This window comes from Neoarius graeffei, chromosome 19, assembly GCF_027579695.1.
Source record: "Neoarius graeffei isolate fNeoGra1 chromosome 19, fNeoGra1.pri, whole genome shotgun sequence".
NCBI classification, from domain to species: Eukaryota; Metazoa; Chordata; class Actinopteri; order Siluriformes; family Ariidae; genus Neoarius; species Neoarius graeffei.
The window spans coordinates 1356599-1375000 of NC_083587.1; the positions used below are offsets into that span (position 1 = coordinate 1356599).

The following is an 18402-nucleotide window of genomic DNA, read 5'->3' on the forward strand; positions in this document are numbered from 1 at the left end:
GAAAGAAAGAAAGCACTGGTGAACTCATCAATGCAAACAGACCTGGACACCAACAGAAGTCAACAGTGGTGGATGATCGCAGAATAATTTCCATGGTGAAGAGAAACCCCTTCACAACAGCCAACCAAGTGAACAACACTCTCCAGGAGGTAGGCGTATCAATATCCAAATCTACCATAAAGAGAAGACTGCATGAAAGTAAATACAGAGGGTTCACTGCACGGTGCAAGCCACTCATAAGACTCAAGAATAAAAAGGCTAGATTGGACTTTGCTAAATAACATCTAAACAAGCCAGCACAGTTCTGGAAGAACATTCTTTGGACAGATGAAACCACTAGATTCATAAACAGTTTCTTCCCATATGCCATAAATATCCCTAATGAGCAAGCCTGTTGCGACAGTGGCAAGGAAAAACTCCCTCAGATGACATGAAGAAACCTCGAGAGGAACCAGACTCAAAAGGGAAACCATCCTCAGTTGGGTGATAACAGACAACGTGATAACAGTTTTAACATGAAGTCTGTTTCGTTGATGTTATAAACTCTTCATTGATAGGAGTGCAAAACTGTTCATGACAACTACAGTCCTAAAGTTAGCAAGTCAACTGTAGTCCTCAGCCATAAAAGCATTACTATAAGTGTCCAGAACATCTTCCAAGTGTGACTTTCAACTGTCTGTATGGAGCCATCCTCTACAGGAGCTATGTAATGAGACTCCAACCAGACATAGGGCATCAGGATGGATCAGGTAGGTCCAAGGAGCATAAGAGAAGAGGTCAGCATCTCAATCTCAGGATTGACATGTAACTCAGAAGAACAGACGGGGGGGGGGAGAAAAAGAGAAAGAAAACACAGGTTGTTGGGTATGCCCAATGTCACCTGATGAGTAGGAACAGTATACATTTTGCGCTGAGTGCAAGCAGGGACTCTGGCAAAACTAACTATGACAGCATAACTAAAAGGGGAGAGCCAGAAGGTAACACAGGCATGAGGGTGCCCGGGGACATAAAGCAGCAGCCACTATACCATCAACAAACTCAAGTGAGCAAGCGAGTGGGGTACTGACAGCATCCAAACATCCCAGTTTACCAAAACACCATGTCTGAGGACCCTCCAGATCTACACCTTTACCTCAAACACCATTAACAAAAGGCTTGACTAAACAGATATGTTTTCAGCCGAGACTTAAACACTGAGACTGGGTCTGATTCCTGAACACTACTCAGAAGGCTGTTCCATAACTGTGGGGCTTTGTAAGAAAAGGCTCCGCCCCCTGATGTAGCTCTGCCCTCTGATGTAGCAGAGCCTTTTCTTACAAAGCCCCATAGTTATGGAACAGCCTTCCAAGTGTGAAATGTGAAGTTCACTATAATGAGGTACCAGCAGATAGTCTATACCTTTTGATCTAAGTAGGCGTGGCGGGTCATAAAGGACCAGAAGTTCACTCAGGTACTGTGGTGCGAGACTATTCAGTGCTTTAAAGGTCAACAGTAGCATTTTATAATCAATACAAAATTTGATTGGGAGCCAATGCAGTGTGGATAAGATAGGGGTGATGTGGTCGTATATGGGCAATTCCATGTAAATGTCAACCTCACCATGCAAAAATAAAGCAACATGTAATACATCAAAACCACTCCCAGAGATATCACCTAGTCCTGTATTTTACAGATGTGAATAAGTTGAACCAATTTGTAACCAACCTAATGTGTCACTGTCAGTCTTTCTTTCTTATAATGTAAAACCCAAGCTAAAATCAACTATGATCATGTACAATTCTATATTATTGCCACAAGCCACAGAAATGTATGCTAAAATCCACAAAACAGCAAAACAATAGCCATCCTAAATATTATTTAAGAACTTTGATAGTTTTAGCTGATATTTAGCGAGTTTTTCAAAGGGTTATGGTGGTTAAATTGCTGATTTTCTAAACATATGCCATGTCTCTTTCAGACGCGTCACATCCATAACGGAATTTCGTCACATCCATAACGATGACTTTTCCTTCCGAAACTCTGCATGAAATACAAAATATTTTAAACAAAGATTTTTTTAATATTCACCTTGGACCCCTCTATCAAATGGATATCTCCATTTCGACATTAGGTTTACAATTTCACAGAGTTTGATAAAAATGTACAGTCACCCAAGAAAAGTGATACTTTTTCTGTCACGTCCATAACGCATCTTTTATTGGCGTTTTCTGGCATGCCCTAGATGTACTATGGGAATTGTTCTTGTTCTATCACTTCTCCAGTATGGTACAGCCTTAAAATATGCAACACCTGTTTAAATACTGGGAGACAATAAAACATGCACTGGGTCATTTGTTGCCATTTTGAGTTCAAGTGTCACGTCCATAACGCTGGAATTGCTCACCTTCTAGTTCTAGTAAAGGCTCTTGCTGCTGCATTTTGAACTAACTGGAAGTTTTATATGCACTTATTGGAACATCCAGACAGTAAGGCATTACAATAATCCAACCTGGAGGTAACAAAATAGCCCAGGAGTAATAGGGTTATACCCGGAACAAATTAGTAACAAGCTGAAAATTTCAGAATATGTTCAGAATACCTTTAGGAATAACATACTAAAAGTCCCCGGAAATCCCCCTTGTGCTCTCTGAGAAATTCAAGATGGCATCCAAAATGGCTGCCAAATGGAGATCTGCCCATATCTCAGGCCCAAAACAAAATATTAATGCAATTAAAAGGTCAGAATATATGTTTTGTAGGGTAGAAGAGTAAATTCCAACATGTGGGTATTAATTACATTGTGTATTAACATTATATAATAATGTACACATTATTATAACATTTGTGTATAGTGTGGATCCATTGGTTACTCGTTCACTCCGTATCATCCTATTCTGTTCACAAAACAACAAACAATTACTAGGGGTTGGAGCACTTATTTTCATTAATATTAATTAAAGTAAATTGGTGGTGTAAAATGAAAAATGGCATGTTAAAAGGTCATGCTGAGTTCAGTCATTTTTAAAAGGTCATGCTGAGTTTAGTCATTTTTTGTCCGAACACACTGGCATTGCTAGTAGTAAAGACTGGCGCTAGAAACTCAAAAATTAATTTTTTTCCACCCTTAAACAAGCTTGAATAAATTCCCTACTTCATTGATGGTACAACAAAGGTCCAAGCATTACAACTGAGGCACTGAGAAGTGTTTAAGTCTACTTATTGTTTATAAGCAAGAGCTTTTATTGAGGCAGACCTTTTTGTCATGAAAGTCGCCGGAATGAAGAAGTGTACTGAAACAGCTTGCCATTGTAGTTTTAGAAGATAGAGTTCTCAAATTTAATTTCCCTTTAATATTTTATCAAAGCTTAAAAGATGCACTAAATATTAAGGAAATTGATGTCTAATTGTTGTCTTACATTATGTTCATGTATGTAGGTAGCCTACTAAGCTAATCTGTCAATCATGTCAACCATCAAATTCCATGTAATTTCCAGATTAATGACCTTGTAATCTTGGTTAATTTTAACAGTGTGACAATGGTGAATTTGCATTGCTTGTATGAGAGAACATATAATTTAACATTTTTAATTGCATTTATATTATGTTTTATCCCTGAGATATTGAAAAATCTCCAATCGGCAGCCATTTTGGATGCCATCTTGAATTTCTCAGAGAGCACAAGGTGGATTCCCGGGGACTTTTAGTATGTTATTCCTAAGGGTATTCTGAACATATTCTGAAAAATTCAGCTTGTTACTAATTTGTTCCGGGTTGGACTCAATTTTGAGCTAATGCTCTTGGGCTAAAAGCATGAACTAGTTTTTCTGCATCGTGTAGTGACATTAAAATTTATCATCTTAGCAATATTTCTGAGATGAAAGAAAGCTATCCAGGTAATCATCAATATGAATTTCAAATGAAAGACTGGGGTCAATAATCACCTCGAGGTCTTTTACTGCTGCACGTGAAGAAACAAAAAGGCAATACAGAGTTACTGTGTAATCAGAAAACCTAATTCTAGCCGCATGTGGTCCGAGTACAAGTACGAGGATCTTGTCAGAGTTAAAGGGGAACTGAAGTCATTTTTAAACTTGCTTTATTTCTTAATTAACATGTTATTCAATTACGTTTTCGGCTTTATTAACCTTATATCGTGACTGGTATTGGCGGATTATATTACACTTATCAGCCTTTTCGGTTTTTAGAAGAAGAAACCTTTATTCGTCACATGCACACTTCAAGCACAGTGAAATTCATTCTCTGCATTTAACCCATCTAAAGCAGTGAACACACGCGCGCGCGCGCACACACACACACACTCAGAGCAGTGGGCAGCCACACCAGAGCACCCAGGGAGCAGTTAGGGATTTGGTACCTCGCTCAAGGGCACCTCAGCCAAAGGCCGCCCCACGTCAACCTAACTGCATGTCTTTGGATTGTGGGGGAAACCAGAGCACCCAGAGGAAACCCACGCAGACACGGGGAGAACATGCAAACTCCGCACAGAAAGGCCCTCGCCAGCCGCTGGGTTCGAACCCGGAACCTTCTTGCTGTGAGGCTACCGCGCTAACCACTACACCACCGTGCCGCCTTAGCCATGTTGAATGTAGTTTGTATGGTCCACGGCAGGCGTCACTTACAGTATCTGCGCAATCCTCACGAGACTTGTGCGAGACTTCAAACGTGAAGTGTCAGCACTGCCATTTTGAAAACTGTTTACACAGTGGCCAGATCGCCATATTCCAATTTAGATTAATTTCGAGATTTGCCAGCTTCATCAGTGATGGAGTGTCAGTCCTGCGCGCTGTGGCGCATGCACCTGAAGGCACGCCTCAGGCTGTGCGCACCGAGTGGACTCCAGCACGCACGCCAAGAATAAGGTGCACCTGAGCTCAGTTAAGGAACTGTGTCTTTGCCTATTTAAGGACTGCGCTGGTGCATTTGCATCGCAAAGCATTATGATGTGCATTACCAAGCCTTTCTACCTATTGTCTTGATTTCCTGTTTCACGATCCTTGTGCCAGTTTCTCGTTCTTGTCCTCGCTTAGCCTTTGATGTACTATTTGCACCTCAACCGACCTTTTTGTCTGTATTCTCGTTTTGATCTAGCCTGTCATTTTGGATTGTTTTTTTTTCCTGCACTTTATTAAACTGTATACTTCTGCACATACATCCGCCTCCCTCGCATACGTGACACAGAGATTATACCATATGACTTCGAACCAACTTCGAAGAGGACTACAAAAATGCAGAAAAATAGGCTTATCCAAATGAACCTGTTGGTTCAAAAGTTAAAGTGCATAGAACCTCACAGCACAACATGAAGTTACCTTAAAATATAATATAAATGCCTCAGCTTTCATGTAAGAAAAAAAAAAACTATTAATACTAGTACTGTGTGCAGGCAGTCTCTCCTGAAGACTAAATTAAACAATAATTATAAACTAATAAAATAAATGGCTCAGGCTTCATAGTAGAAAAAAAAAAAAATTGAACAGAATCTCACAGTATGATGCTGAAGCTGCCTAAACAATGGAAAATAAAAAACCATTTTGGCAAAAACGTTGGCATCCATTAATTTCTTGTATTAAGTAAAAAAACATGTTGCCAGATACTGCTGACGTTTTACAGCCCAAAATATGTTCAAAATCCACCGAAATGCACTTAAAACCGCCCAAATTGGGCGGGAAAACACGCAATCTGGCAACACAGGCCGCAGTAATGGCTGCACTCGTGTCGAGGATGTAAACACAGTTGACGCGGCAACGGACATACATGACATAGTGGATGTAATTTACGTTCACAACTTTTTTTGCTGTCAGAAATATTTAATATTAAATTTTGTGACTCGACTGACAATAGCCGGCGGCATAACAAGCCATAGCCGGCGATTTGCCGCCGGTGACCGGCTACTTTTGAGACCGCTGTACTGTACATATCTTTATTGTCAATGTGAGACTCATTACAGTGACATTTCAGTTGAGACTGATGCACCTGTAAAATTTCTATCGTTTTAACTGTAGAATGCCCTCGTATACCTGTGTCACGTAGGTTCTTAAATGTGACAATGATGGACAACGGCCAAAGATAGAACTTTTAATACAAGATGTTTTATTGGGTCCGGGTTCCCAAAGTAGCAGCAGAAATTTAACACAAAAGTTATAATAAAAGTTCAAGTAATTATTTAAAAAAAAAAAAAACTGTCTACAAAACAGAATACTGTATTGCAGTACGTTTGCACCACCTGATGACAGGCACATTACAGGACTACTACATAACAGACAGCGCCATGACCCAACTAGTCCACCTCCTTTCAGAGGGCTGGATATAGTGGCCTGTCCCCATCCACTGGAAGATATCAATTACTTTATATTACCAACATCGCATAAACCATACCTTTACCTAACAATTTCAGGTCTAAGTGCAGCCAATAATCTCTATAATTCATAAACAAAACACCCAATTACAATAAATGCATACATTTTTTACAATACACATAATTAAATGTTAATTGGGTGGAACTACTACAATCCATGCAAGAGCTGGTACGCGTGCCCGAGACTGGCACTACAAAGCCACCCCGGCCTCCGTAGTTCAGGTCCTTTGACCCAGGAACACGGAAGTCCTGCAGTAAACAAACACAGTGAAGCAGCGGGAAAACGCAGCTTTTGCCTACACAATCACAGATACATAAAATAAAAGACCTGAACTTAACCAGTGTGTGTGTGTGCACTGTTATATGATTACTGTAACTGTGTATGGTCAGAAAAGACGATAACGCTACAAACAACCTGCGTGTACACCACCAAAGTTATTTAGCTGCTGGCTAGCTGCAGCTTGTAGCTTCCAACGTTACTATGTGTCAGTATAGTGTAATGTAGTGCGCTGTAGTGTAATGCAAGGATAGAGCTAGATAAGTTACTCTTTTTTTTTGGCCACAGGAAGGGTGGCGGGCCAGAATTATAACGTGGCGGTGCGCCACTTTAAAAGGGCCCGTGGAGAACAATGCAGTGTCTAATGTCCTTTACACATTCCTCAATTCTATTAAGCTGGTGTCTCATCTGGTTTTGCAGAAACATACAACTGTGCGTCATCAGCATAACAGTGGAAACTAATACCATGGTTACGAATAATATTACCCAGAAATAACGTATTAAAAAAAAAAAAAAAGCAGTGGGCCTAAGACAGCACCTTGTGGAACACCAAACTTTACCTCAGTATGTCTAGAAAAATCACTATTTACATCAACACACCGACAGCGATCAGTTAAATAAGAGCTGAGCCAGGAGAGGGCCGTTCCCTTAACTCCCACAACATTTGCTAGTCTATCCAAAAGAAAGGAATGATCAATGGTATCAAATGCTGCACTAAGGTCAAGTAACACAAGCAGCAAGACACAGCCCTGATCAGACGCCAACAGTAGGTCACTTACTACAATGTTTCTCAATCTATGGGCCGTGGACCGGTACCGGTCCGTGAGAAGATTACCGTTGGTCTGCAAGCCTGCCTCTGCACTAGTAGTCAGTATTATAATTTCAAACTACTGGTCACTGTCAATCAGATTATGTAGAAGAGTGATTGGCTGGCTCTGCTCTCGGCGCTTTTGTCATTGTGTGCCACGTAGCATAAGTCCCACCCCCCCATTCTAGAATGTTAAGCGTTCCCGCCCGCACAAGGTTGCACATTTGCACATATTCATTCATTCTGTCCCAAGTCCATTCATTCGCGTGCACACGCTTTATGAGAGCAATATCATGGCATGTTCAAAGCAAGCTACTCTTGACTCTTTCTTTGGAAAGCGTCCATCTGACAGTGCAGATACACAACATGAGCCAGAGGCAAAAAAATATCGCCCATTCACTCGCAATAATGACCCTTCATACATACAATTCGGCTTTATTTCAAGTGATAGTTGTCCCCCGAAACCAATCTGTGTTATCTGCTAAACCATGCTCAGCAACGATGCTATGAAGCCATCCAAATTACGCCAGCATCTGGAAACTAAACATTCGCATCTCAAGGATAAATCAGAGGATTTTTTCAGAAGAAAACGTGATGAATTGGCCACCCAAACTAAAGTGTTGAAAAGTACTTTGACCGAGAATGAAAAGCTAACAAAGGCATCATACATGATTTCACACCACATTTTCAAATGTCAGGCACCCTTCACAACTGAGAAGCTAATTATGCCTTCGATTGTTAAGTTCAAGTCAACTTTATTATCAATAATGCCATATGTGCAGGACATACAGAGAATTGAATTGTTACTGCTTGTAGTGAGGTGTTGGGTCCGGCTGCTGCAGCCAGAGTAAAAGAGATTCCTCTGTCAAATGACACAATCTGTCGTCGAATTGACGATATGGCAGCAGACATTGAAATGTAAATTTTAGAAAGGGCGAAGTCATCTGACTGGTTTGCCATTCAATTGGATGAGACCACAGATCTCTCGAACTTGTCTATGCTTCTGGTCTACACCAGATATGCTCATGAGGGCCGGTTTCATGAGGATTTTTTGTTTTGTAAGGTGCTTCCAGGGACCACAACCACTGAAGAAATATTCCGTACGCTTGATGGGTACATCTCTGGGCATGGGTTGATATGGGGGCGCTGCGTCGGTGCCTGCACAGATGGGGCAGCGGCTATAACCGGCAGGCACAACAGAGTTGTTGCTCGGGTAAAAGCCATTTCGCCATCAGTGCAGGCAACGCACTGTGTTATTCATCGAGAGGTACTTGCCTCTAAACGCCTGTCCACAGAGCTTCATGAAGTTTTAAATCAAGTGGTCAAAATAGTGAACTTCATTAAGGCCAATCCACCAAATTCCCATCTATTTACAGCTCTTTGTGATGAGATGGGTGCAGATCATGTTCATCTGCTCTTGCACTCCGAGGTTCGTTGGCTGTCACGGGGTAAAGTGGTGAACAGAGTGTACGAGTTGAGGCATTCTTGACAAATAAACGGTCCAATCTTGCCGATCACCTGCGAGATCAGTCTTGGCTTATAAAGGTAGCTTATCTTTCTGACATCCTGGACCATTTCAATATGTTAAACCTGTCGATCCAAGGCCAAGCGTGTGACATTTTTCAAGCCAATGATAAAATCATGGCTTTCAAAAAGAAGCTCTCAGTCTGGACCTACAGAGTTAATAGAGGTGTGTTTGACATGTTCGGCTGTCTGTCGTCTCTGGCTGATGAAGGTGTGGATTTGGGGCAGGTGCCGGCAGTGATCGCGCAACACCTTACCGAAACACTGCATCATGTTGATTCATACTTCCCCTCAAAATCCCATCTCACGGAAAAGCAATGGGTAAGAGATCCGTTCACCAACCCAGAAACAAGAGCTTTGCCACCTGTGGTGCAGGATAAACTTCTGGAGCTTTCATGCGATGCTGGTCTGCAGTCGAGATTTGGTCGACTTTCTCTGTCTGAATTCTGGCTGTTGATGAATATCCCCAGCTGAGTGAGATGGCAGTGAAAACACTGATGCCTTTCCATTCAACATACCTTTGCGAGACCGCATTTTCACATTTGACAGCCACAAAGACAAAATACCGAAACAGGCTCAACTCAGAAAACACGCTCCGAGTGGCCTTGTCATTCTGTCTTCCTCGTTTCGACCTGTTAGTGGCGAGAAAGCAGGGACATCCTTCGCATTAGAATGCTAACTTTTCTTTTACCAAATCTCTGTGGGTGACTGGGCCTGTCATTTGAGGTTAAAAGTCAGCACGTAGCCTACGTTCAGTTCACCCTTCTTCATACTGGGACTGTGTAATCAGTCAGTATTAGGGCTACAGTGGGTCTTTAGGTTTCTCGGTTTGAGGTCCCATGTTTCTGGCAGACCTTTTTATAAGTGTGTATATGTTATTGAGGCACTGTTTGGCAGTGCTTCAAGTTCAAAGATGTAGTTAAAAAAAAAAATCTAAAACAAAAGTAAAAAAAAAAAAAAAATCTTGGTTTAATGGTTCTTATGCAAATAATAGGTAATAATAGGTTAATAATAATAATAATGTCAAATTATTGGGCCTACATATAATTTGTAATTTGGCAATAATCTCAAAGCCAAAGCACTTCTGTTAGTTTCCCTTGTTTAATAATAGTTTAGGCCTAAGCAATAATAATAATGGACCTAATAATAATAATATATTATTATTACGGCATATCTTTGGACAGTTACTGGTCATTTGGCAGTTTTCTACAATTCTGCCAATGCACTCCTGTTAGGTCTTATTTAGCCAAAATATTATGCTGGTATAAGCCTGCTACTTGTAACAAGTACTACTAACAAAAAAAAAATTATTCATAATAATAATAATAAACTATGTATGTATGTATGTATGTATGTATGTATGTATGTATGTATCCATCCATCCATCTATGGAGGCGCACACGATGTGTGTGTGTGTGGGGGGGGGGGGGATTTCAGGGGGTTGCACAGAGGCGTAGGCACCAAGGCCTAACATTACTGGGCCCCAGAACAAAGAAGTTTGAGAAACCCTGATTTACTACTTTAACCAGAGTCAGTCAGTGCGTTTACATGCACATCCAAATCAGGCTACTGTCGGTAATCGAGCTAAGGGTCCCAGCAGGGGTGCCAGAGAAATCCAATCCTACATGCACACAAGGAAATCGAGCTATTGTGTGAGGTACACTGTGCACCCAAGCCACAGGTGGCGCTACACACCCCATCGTGTTGGTACACTTCCGGTTGTCATCATGAAGAGCTATTCAAGAGTATAAACAAAGTTATCAGTTCCGTGTTCACAAGAAGAACGACGACCTCTTCCCTCTGACCTCTTCTGCTGCTCGCTACTACTACTGCTGTCATGCCGACCGAGGCTGTTGTGTTTCCCGCTTGTGGTCTCGTCACTCGTCACTTCCGGAAGGGGCAGTGCTGAAGTAAGTAGCTCGGCTACGTAGCTCGATAGGGTTTACATGCACTAAGTAGCTCGGCTACAATCGCATAATCTAGGTCGCATAGCTCGATTACGAGAAATCCAGTTCGGTTTGATTTCAGCCGAGCTACGGCAGAAATTCGATTTTCTCTATGTGCATGTAAACGCACTGACTGCTATGATGAGGTCTAAATTCTGACTGATACATTTCATGGACGTTATTCCTATGTAAATATGAGCATAACTGCTGTGCCACAGCTTTTTCTAGGTTGTTGGAGATAAAGGGGAGGTTTGATATTGGCCAGTAATTGGACAGCTGACAGGGATCAGTGCCAGGTTTTTTTTAATCAGGGGTTTGATAACTGCAAATTTAAAGGATTTGGGTATATAGCCAACCATGAACCAGAAGAATTTATTATTTTTAGAAGCAGTTCAATTACTTCAGTGCAATATGTATACTGTTCCTACTTATTCAGGTGGATGAGTAGCATGCTATAGATGCACAATGGTGTAACATAGGGAAAAAAGTTAAAAATTCAGGTTTTGATTTTATGTACTGAAATAACTATTAGGCACAATTTTTACAATATCTATATAAATTAGCTGTTTTTACCCATTTTAACCTTAAAATCAGCATTTTAATGATTACCCATAATGCATTGTTTATTGCGCTAAAACAAGCAAAAATGTCATAAGACAGTGGAAATACTACCTTTACTACCTTCACGTGGCGTCTTTCTCGATCGCACGTGCCTAGAAGCGTACCTTCTAGAACATTCCTGGGTGGTCACGGACTGTCACGTAGCCTAGTTCAGTTGTGAAACTCGCTAGGATGGAGTATTTTCACGAGTTTAGTGGCAAACTTTTGCGCCGCAATTTCTCTATTCTCGAACTTTGTAACTTGAAACCCTACAAGAAATGTTTCATAATGTTTGGGATTTTGAAAAATGCTTCTAGTAAGTTTATTTCGCTGTATTTTTCTGTGAAACTTGGCATAAATTATCCTTAAGTGATGAGCGTGACATTATTTTGGTATGGGTCACGGAGTTAGTTGGAAGCGGGAGAAATGAGAGTTTCTCAACTACAGCAGCACTTCTCACCATAGATGGTTGGCGTGTTTCACAGCGTTTGGGATTTACTAAATCGACTAAATCTCTAGATCTACTGAAGCTACGAGGATATAAATCACCAGGATTCTAATTTACTGGGTGAGAAGTATTATATATTTTTTTGAAAGGTTTATTCACGCTACAAGTCCATGAAAGTTGGAATTGTTCGTGAAGGGGTTAGTTAGATTTTGGTAGCATGACGCGCACAACAAGCAAAAGAAAAAACAAAATTTCTTCTGAATTTCCTTGCTTTATCAAAATTATTTTTTGATACATTAAAAGACTGTGTTTATAATATTTAAGCGATTTTTTATTATAGAGAATATTTGATCAAAACTTTCAAAACAGCATTCAAAGTGATTTTTCACGGGTGTAAATGTTACGCGTGACGTCCATAATTACGTTAAATTTTAAGAACTAAAATTCTGTTAAAAATTCTAGATTTGTGCTATCATTCTGGGGTTTTGCTGAATAATACTTTAGGGAGTTCTCTTACAATGCTGAAAATTCAATGAGTTTTGGTGAAATTCTAGAAAAGTTATTTACATTTTAACGCGCCTGATAGCGATTGTGCTCACACAGCGTGCTACTCATAGTGACATTGGGCATACCTAACAACCTGTGTTTTCTCTCCCTCTCTCTCTCCCCCCTCCCCCCAAATCTGTCCCTCTTGCCGCTTTTCCACTACAAACGCGGCTGAGTCGGGCTGAGCCGTGCCGTGCTGAGTCGGGCTGAGCGGGGCTGTTGGAGTTGCATTTCGACTACAACCGCACTGAACCGTGCTGGCTGGAAGTGGGTGGACACATTGGGTGGAGTTAGCGAAAGTGGGTGGACGTCAGGTGATGTCGTTAAGCAGCGCAAACAGTGACATCAGTGATCTTTTAAGCGGTAGTCTCACGACCCGAATAGTAAACAATAAACATGGAGGACATGGAGTCGTTAGTGTTGCTGGTCTTGGTGCTGTGGCTTGTTGTCACCGACAACGCGGACAGATACTGGCAAGAGCGTATAGATGAGGCGAGGCACATAAGGCTTCAGAAATTCTCGTAATTCGTAATTCTTCTCCTTCCGGGTTTGCGGTGTTTACAGATCCCAGCGCGCTCGCGGGGCGTGTGTGGGCATGTGAGGACACTCCTCCTCACCAATCAGTGCACAGGGGAGTGTCTGCTCACGCCCCCAGCCTCACTCGGCTCGCTTTGGCTCGCTTCAGCCCCACTCCAAAACCGTGCGAGTTTTAGGGGCTAAGCAGAGCTGAAGCGAGCTGAGTCGTGCTGGTTTTTGGTAGTCGAAACGCGAGCCGTGTCGGGCTGAAGTGAGCTGAAGTGAGCTGAAAAAGGGTAGTGGAAAAGGGCCATCTGATGCCCCTTTTCCACCAAAGCAGTTCCAGGGCTGGTTCGGGGCCAGTGCTTAATTTGGAACCGGGTTTTCTGTTTCCACTGACAAAGAACTGGCTCTGGGGCCAGAAAAACCGGTTCCAGGCTAGCACCAACCAGTGGTTACGTTAGACTTTTTCATTGTCCGTCATTTTGACGGACAGGGTCGTAAAAATTCCATCACTGTCCATTATTATCTGTCATTTTATTTTAACTTTTAAATGACAATGTATATAGGCTATAAATGCTATATATTTAATAACTTGTGTTTTCATGGACTCATTTTCATTTAAAAATTAATTCACAGAACAAGCTTGTATTATTTAATCATTTATATATGTATTTATGATGCAAAAAGATGAACAGAGATTTTGACGTTCGGTCACTTGTGAACCCATTTTCCCTCCGCTAAAAAAATTGCGGCTGTTGTGCCTTAACGGGCATATGAACAATGTTATTTTACAACGTAGCAAGACAATTGCAGTTAAAATATGAACAGTCCACTACAACGATTTAAGTGACAATCTAATTTGACCTGTTTGCGTGAGCTCAAACCTTCCTTCTGGCCCGCATGGATTTAAATTGGGAGCTCGCTTGTGCATAATCAAAGTCGTCAATGGAGACTGCTGCCAAGGCAATTGTCATTAAATTTTGCGTCTTTGCCTCGGACAGACGACTTCTCATTGACGTTTTAATTTTATTCTGAAGGCTGAACCCGCGCTCTGCTGCGACACTGGAGACTGGAATAACCAGCGCCACTTCAGCCAAAGTTCTGAAGTCGGGAAACATTTCTCCCAGGGAAGTGATCAGAAGCCAGCAAGAGCCTCTGAAAGTTGAATTTCCCGACCCTGCTAGTACTCTCTTCATAGGGAGGAAATCCTGCAGCATGCGGTCTTTCTGCACCAGTGGTGCAGCTGCACCCCGCGGCTCAGCTCGGCGGAGCCTGGAACCTGACACGGAAGGTCTTAAATAAAACGAAGTTATGTTTAAATGTTAGTTTGTCTACCCATGCTCTCATTAAAATGATAGTTTAGCAGATATTCAAGCAGTGATGTTCCTAAGCTTGCTGGGGAAGAATACAATAAATCGGCATTTGTTTCATTTTAAAAACAAGAAAACAACTAGCCTAAATGAGCGCTATTGCATTAAGACGTACAGGCAGGGAAACAACACAAACAACCCAATGCATCTCTTTTTTTAATAGCAAAAATGACGTGTCTTCTGCAGAGAAGGGAAACATTAATACATCTCTGTGCTAGGGGTTAGAAAAGTCAGAGCGCGGTCAGGAGCGCGATGGGGGGGGGGGGGGAACAGCCTTGCGCAGTGGCTACAATGTATACATGAGTAGCCTATGCACTGAACATCAAGACTGCGGCAACGTCGGCTGAGATTGAAAGTGACGGCAGTGAAGACTATGTATACTGTATGTACGAAAACTCTGCCACAACTTGCCAATCATTTCAATTGTGTGTTTCATTATGTTTTATTATTGTTATTATTAGGCTATTATTGTTATTGGTAATGGTAACGGTAAACATCCGTCAAAATGACCGACGGCCTTCAGATTTTTCCGTCATAGCTAAAAAAAATCCGTCAATGATGGACAATTGTCGGTTAACGCGACCTATGGCACCAACTCTCTGCTGGGCCAGAGGAATGAACTGCTTACGTCAGTGGGGGGAGGGGCGGAGTTGTTAAGACCAACAACAATAACAAGATCGTGAAAGATCGCCATTTTTAAGCGACGAGAAGCAGCAGCTGTACAAACGTGAAGTAATTTATTGGGGGCCAAGCAGCGAAGCTGCGAAGGCACCCATAGTGATTCTATTGTTTCTTATTATTATTATTGGGGGCCAAGCAGCGAAGCTGCGAAGGCACCCATAGTGATTCTATTGTTTCTTATTATTATTATTATTGGGGGCCAAGCAGCGAAGCTGCGAAGGCACCCATAGTGATTCTACTGTTTCTTATTGGGGGCCAAGCAGCGAAGCTGCGAAGGCACCCATAGTGATTCTATTGTTTCTTATTATTATTGGGGGCCAAGCAGCGAAGCTGCGAAGGCACCCATAGTGATTCTATTGTTTCTTATTATTATTATTATTATTATTATTATTATTATTATTATTATTATTATTCAGTCCACTTCCGCCTCTGCAAGTCTATGGCAGCCCATAGAACCGTCTGGTAAAAAGTTGTGAAATTTGGCACACTGATTCTAGACACTCTCAACATTCCTCTCACCAAATTTCAGGACTCTACCTCAAAGCCGTTAGCGCCACCAACAGGTCAAAGTCCCAGGTACATTTCTGCTTGTAACTTTTGAACCGTTGGTCTGATTTTCAAAAACTTGGTATCCCTGGAATCCTTGGGCCAAGACGAATCCAACGCACCCCATGACGTCATTTCCCGCCCATATATTTTTCCCGCCATTTTGAATTTTGTGAAAATCAATTAAAATGTTTCAACTCCCTCAATTTTTTACCAATTTCTCCCAAACTTGGAAGATAGCATAATTGGACCAACCTGCACAAAAGTTATACCCGGTGATTTGAATTTCACAAGCGTTTGGCCGTGGCAGCCAATCAAACTTGGCTGCAAAGATGCGAAACAGGAAGTGTGCTCATTTCTCGGCCACCCTTTGGCGTATCTTAACGAAACTTGGTGCCTTTATGCAGCACCCCTCCCGAAAGGGCCCCAAAAAATTTGGAACAAATTGGCTGCTAGGGGGCGCTATAACTAGGAAAAATGTCTTTTGGCTCATATCTCATGACTCGTTTTGGCTAGAAACAAAATTCCACTATGGCAGGAATCCTTGGCTCAAGACGAATCCATCGCACCCTATGACGTCATATTCTGCCTTGAGGATTTTCCGCCATTTTGAATTTTGTTAAAATCAGTGAAATTCTATGGCAACGCATAGAACCGTCTGACTAGAGGTTTTTAAACTTGGCACACTGATTCTAGGCTCCCTCAAGGATCTTGTCACCAAATTTCAACTCAGCACCTCAAACTCTCTAGCGCCACCAACAGGTCAAATTTGCAAGTACACTTCTGCTTGTTACTTTTGAACCATACGTCTGATCATCAAAATCTTAGTATCGCTGGAATTCTTGGGTCACCACGAATCCAGGGGCCCTGTCTCGTCATATTCCACCCTGGAGATTTTCCGCCATTTTGAATTTTGTGAAAATCAATTAAAATGCTTCTCCTCCCACAATTTTTGAAGAATTTCTCCCAAACTTGGTACATGGCAACTGGGGACTAAGCTGCACAAGAAACATACCCGGTTTTTAGAATTTCTTAAGCGTTTGGCCGTGGCAGCCAATCAAATTTGGCTGGCAGATGCAAGACAGGAAGTGTGCTCATTTCTCGGCGAACCTTTGGCGTATCTTAACGAAACTTGGTAGCTTTATGCAACACCCCTCCCCAAAGAGCAGCAAAAAATTTGGAACAAATTGGCTGCTAGGGGGCGCTATAACTAGGAAAAATGTCTTTTGGCTCATATCTCATGATGCGTTTTGCCTAGAAACAAAATTCCACTATGTCAGGAATCCTTGGCTCAAGCCGAATCCACCGCACCCTATGACGTCATATTCTGCCTTGAGGATTTTCCACCATTTTGAATTTTGTTAAAATCAATGAAATTCTATGGCAATGCATAGAACCGTCTGACTAGAGGTTTTTAAACTTGGCACACTGATTCTAGGCTGCCTCAAGGATCTTGTCACCAAATTTCAACTCAGCACCTCAAACTCTCTAGCGCCACCAACAGGTCAAAATTGCAGGTACATTTCTGCTTGTTACTTTTGAACCATACGTCTGATCATCAAATTCTTAGTGTGGCTGGAATGCTTGGGTCAAAAGGAATCCAATGGGCCCTGTCTCCTCATATTCCACCCAGTAGATTTTCCGCCATTTTGAATTATGTGAAAATCAATTAAAATGCTTCTCCTCCCTCAATTTTTGGAAAATTTCTCCCAAACGTGGTACATGGCAACTGGGGCCTAAGCTGCACAAGAAATATGCCCGGTTTTTAGAATTTCTTAAGCGTTTGGCCGTGGCAGCCAATCAAATTTGGCTGGCATATGCAAAACAGGAAGTTTGCTCATTTCTCGGCCACCCTTTGGCGTATCTTAACGAAACTGGGTGGCTTTATGCAGCACCCCTCCCCAAAGGGCAGCAAAAAATTTGGACCAAATTGGCTGCTAGGGGGCGCTATAACTAGGAAAAATGTCTTTAGGCTCATATCTCATGATGCGTTTTGGCTAGAAACAAAATTCCACTATGTCAGGAATCCTTTGCTCAAGACGAACTCATCGCACCCTATGATGTCATATTCTGCCTTGAGGATTTTCCACCATTTTGAATTTTGTTAAAATCAATGAAATTCTATGGCAATGCATAGAACCGTCTGACTAGAGGTTTTTAAACTTGGCACACTGATTCTAGGCTGCCTCAAGGATCTTGTCACCAAATTTCAACTCAGCACCACAAACTCTCTAGCGCCACCAACAGGTCAAAATTGCAGGTACATTTCTGCTTGTTACTTTTGAACCATACGTCTGATCATCAAATTCTTAGTGTGGCTGGAATGCTTGGGTCAAAAGGAATCCAACGCACCCTGTTTCATCATGTTCCACCCAGTAGATTTTCCGCCATTTTGAATTATGTGAAAATCAATTAAAATGCTTCTCCTCCCTCAATTTTTGACCAATTTCTCCCAAACTTGGTAGATGGCACCTGGGGACTAAGCTGCATAAAATACTTACCCGCTTTTTAGAATTTCCTAAGCGTTTGGCCGTGGCAGCCAATCAAATTTGGATGGCAGATGCAAAACAGGAAGTGTGCTCATTTCTCAGCCACCCTTTGGCGTATCTTAACGAAAGTTGGTCGCATTATGCAGGACGCCTCCCCAAAGGGCTGCAAAAAATTTGGAACAAATTGGCTGCTAGGGGGCGCTATAACTGGGAAAAATGTCTTTTGGCTCATATCTCATGATGACTTTTGGGTAGAAACAAAATTTCATGATCTCTGGAATCCATGGGTCAAG

General features: G+C 41.8%; 1 protein-coding gene and 1 pseudogene across 1 annotated transcript in view; one reads left to right on the top strand and one right to left on the bottom strand.

Annotated features, from left to right (window-relative positions):
• The window catches only part of LOC132867784 (histone H3-like), a 1068851-nt gene that overhangs the window by 687317 nt on the left and 363132 nt on the right, over window positions 1–18402 (top strand). The window lies entirely within an intron of this gene.
• Window positions 1–18402, bottom strand: part of LOC132866986 (zinc finger protein 431-like) — a 138385-nt pseudogene that overhangs the window by 71614 nt on the left and 48369 nt on the right.